The sequence below is a fragment of the Dioscorea cayenensis genome, chromosome 7 (assembly GCF_009730915.1).
Source record: "Dioscorea cayenensis subsp. rotundata cultivar TDr96_F1 chromosome 7, TDr96_F1_v2_PseudoChromosome.rev07_lg8_w22 25.fasta, whole genome shotgun sequence".
Classification (NCBI taxonomy): Eukaryota; Viridiplantae; Streptophyta; class Magnoliopsida; order Dioscoreales; family Dioscoreaceae; genus Dioscorea; species Dioscorea cayenensis.
Window position 1 is genome coordinate 13,207,879 of NC_052477.1, and position 3,886 is coordinate 13,211,764.

General features: G+C 41.5%; 2 non-coding genes across 2 annotated transcripts; both read right to left on the minus strand.

Annotated features, from left to right (window-relative positions):
• Window positions 1-1,216: 1,216 nt before the first annotated feature.
• Window positions 1,217-1,323, minus strand: LOC120266064. Its single transcript, XR_005537907.1, has one exon. It is a non-coding gene; the product is annotated as a small nucleolar RNA R71 (small nucleolar RNA).
• A 2,456-nt stretch (window positions 1,324-3,779) lies between these two features.
• On the minus strand, window positions 3,780-3,886 carry LOC120266019. The gene has a single exon (XR_005537862.1). It is a non-coding gene; the product is annotated as a small nucleolar RNA R71 (small nucleolar RNA).

The window sequence follows — 3,886 nt, forward strand, 5'->3', positions numbered from 1 at the left end:
GCGTTGAAGTGATTTTAGCACCTAGGGCTTAATTGTGGCTAGGGACCTTCCACCTGGACCAAAGAGTTATGTCTACATCTAGGAAGAGGATTTATCACTTCGAATCTCTAGAACTCATTGCAATTCTATATGGGTGCGAGGTTGAGAGGTTATTCAATTTCTCCTCTGGGACATGTATAGAGTTAGGCATGGTTGACCTTAGATTTAGGACCATGTATTTAAGGATCTCCTTGACTAATTATTGCATCAGTTAGAAAGTATAATAGAGGGTTCTTGCACTTGAAATAATTATCCTAGGCAGAACAATATCCGGGTACCCCATTTATATCGATTACCTTACCTTCTCCTTTACTTGTGCTCTCTTTCTTGTTCTCTTACTTTTGTTATTTCACATCTTGTCACACATATCACTATTCATCTTTCACTTAGTTAAGAAACAATTTTAGTGTTTCTATTCCCTACTCCCTGTTGATATGATGCCCACTCATCTGTGATTTTATTACCTCGACAAACCCGTGCACTTGTGGGACATACGAAAGGGGAGTTGTCAAGTTTTTGGCGCCGTTGCAGGGAAGTAGGTATTTAGAGATACTTTGCACTTTGTTTTCTTAGCTATTCATTCATTCTAGTTCATTTCTTTTAATTCTATCATCGTTCTGATTTCTTTTTCTTTCTTTTCGGTGCAGCTCCAGGTTATGACCTGAGGGAACCCCTCATGTTAATTGAAGGAGATCCCGAGCTTGAACGTACACTTAGAAGAAAAGGGAAAGAACCTGTGCAAGAACTGTCTAATCTAGCTAATTTGGAAATAGAAGAATCGAAAAACATGGCAGAACAGAATGAGCAACAGCGAACATTATTTGATTATGCCAGACCTTCAGTATTGGGGACACAATTGAGTATTGTGCATCCCCAAATTATAGCTCAGAACTTTGAGCTAAAGCAGACATTCATCCACATGTTGCAGCAATCTACTCAGTTCAAAGGTTTGGCTGATGAGGATCCAAATAGTCATATAGAGAACTTTCTCGAGGTGTGTGATATGCTTAAGATAAATGGGGTGACGGATGATGCCATCAAGTTGAGAGCCTTCCCATTTTCCTTAAAGGGAAGAGCGAAGCAGTGGCTACACTCATTACCTAGAGCATTGATTACCACATGGGAGGAGATGGTAGAAGCTTTCCTGGCCCATTATTTCCCTCCCAGAAAATCTGCAAAGCTTAGGAATGAAATCTCATCCTTTGTACAGTCAGAATTGGAGTCTCTATTTCAGACATTGGAAAGGTTCAAGGAGCTCTTGAGAAAGTGCCCGCAACACGGATTCTGATAAGTGCTTGTGTGATAAGAATATGAAGTGTTCTTTCCTTGTGTTGAGCATAAATTTTCTCAGGTTTTAACGCTAATATATGTGTATTTATGTTACTTTCATGCAAGTAGGTTTGTGAGACCGATTATGAGAGAAAGAAGCCAATGTGGGTCATAATGCACCAATTTGGAGGAAATCTTGCTAAAGTTCAAACGCGAAGTCATAGGTCGGGTTCGAGATGCGGGAATGTGTGCCAACCTCTTCGTATTCGAGTTATCACAACTATTTGGAGGGGCACAAGGGCAGTCACATTCAAGTATTCTGACTTGTGCATATAAAATCAAGATCTCCACCAACATGTCCGTTATTCAAGAAGCAAAGCGATCCACGACGTAAACAAGTGCCCGTTTGTGTTACCTCGATAAAAGCATGGATTCAGGAGTGTTTTAGGCCAGTAATGTAGTAGGGTATTGTAGAAAAACTGTAGTTAGAATACCAAGATTTCACTGTCTTGTGCAACTAGATTTGATGGATTCGCTCGTGTCTTGCACAGTACCTTGCAAAATCAATAAAGATAGAGAAAGTTAAGCTCAAAAAGAAATAAAACAAATGAAAAGAAGAAATGAAAGAAAAATAAAAATGGTTAGAGCAATAAGTTAGAAGTTTCCTAGAATTCCTTAAGTCCCCGGCAACGGTGCCAAAAACTTGATTGATCGCCCGCAAGTGTACGGGATCGTCTAGTAATACCCTGTGAGTGACACAGGGGTCGTAGTATTCCACGGGGCTACTCCTCCATCACTTATTTTCTAACCTTAAAACTCCAACATGTTCTTACTCTAGTACGTGCAATAACGTAATTAAGAATACAAGTATAGCAGCCCCACAACAAGCAAGGAAATCAAAAGAGCAATAATGATAAGAACAGGCCTAGGGATGAAGATTCCCAAGAGGGATTCATCATGATGTATGGATGCATAAGAATAGATGACATGGGTGATTTAGGCCGACGGACCTCAACAATAGCTCAACCCCGATTTCTCGGTAGTCAAACCCTAATCCCATACAAATGATGACAAGGATTTCTCCTTAGTCATATAAATATGATTGCATTAAGCACATGGAGATCGCGAAATAAAGACGCACTTAACCTAAGTTCATCCTCATGGTTCGGAGGGGCAACCTACATCCAATTTCATGGCATGTTGGTCAAGGATCTCCCCTTTTAGCTCAATGATGATCTAGTACACGTGAGTAGGTCACGTGTACGTATACAACTCAAATAAGAACTAAGGATTTCTCCACATTATAGTTCTAGGGATGAAACAACATGAGCTAAACCACAAATCACACCAATGCATTCCAAATAAAAGTGAAGCATCCAAAATACACGATGAACCCCCCCCCTCCAAGGTTCACCTACATCCGGTGGCCTTGGGGGTCTAGTGTGCCATCATACAAATAAATGTCTCAAACACAACAAAAGCAATAAGTAAATGCATAAATGGCACTCCCTAGTCCGAATGATGAAGATGAGGGAGAATGCTGGCCGAATGACGCTTCTTCTAGCCCTAAAGGTGCCGAATGCTTCTCCTCCCTTGATGATGAAGCTTCCCCTTGAAGTTCAAGCCCTTGATATTCCCAAGCTTCGAGCCAAATCTCCCAAGAATATGATCTCTTCGTTTCTCTCCTTCCTCCCAAGTGGTGGCTGCCAAGAACTCTCAAAGTCTCTCCCAAAAAGTCCTCCCTTTCTTTCCCCCAAAACACCCTTTTTATCCCTCCTCATTACTCCAAGATCCATCAATCCCGAGGTGGTAAACTGGCTCAATGAGGACCTCATTGAGCTCCTCAATGACACTGTTCGGGGTAAGAAAACTCCTCATATGCACTCCAAATAGTATCCATACTGGCTCAATGAGCAACTCATTGAGCCAGTATGCCTTTAATCAATTAACTTCCTTTATGCTACAATGATCATCCCGGGCTCTATACCGGGCAGCATTGAGGCCGTATGCCATGATTCGAATTCTGTCTTGAAAATTCTCCAGGTGCTACAGTGGAAGCTACAGTGATTTTACTACAGTGCCAGTGCTGCAACACTACTGCTACAGTGCTCCATCTACAATTGTTACAGGGAATACGCTACAGTACTGTGACCTGGTTTTCTTCTCCTTTCCGCCCAAATTATATCTTCGTGTCCTCCATGGCGTTCCCGTGCCCTGTAAAGCAAATAATACACGATTAAGCACAAAACGGGTATCAATTTTAGTAAAAATACATGCTAGAAGCGACAAATACATATATAGAAATATGTACATTTAGACACTTATCAGCCATCAAGTTGAGAGCCTTCCCATTTTCCTTAAAGGGAAGAGCGAAGCAGTGGCTACAATCATTACCTAGAGCAACGATTACCACATGGGAGGAGATGGTAGAAGCTTTCCTGGCCCGTTATTTCCCTCCCAGAAAATCTGCAAAGGTTAGGAATGAAATCTCATCCTTTGTACAGTCAGAATTGGAGTCTCTATTTGAGACATGGGAAAGGTTCAAGGAGCTCCTGAGAAAGTGCCCGCAACACGGATT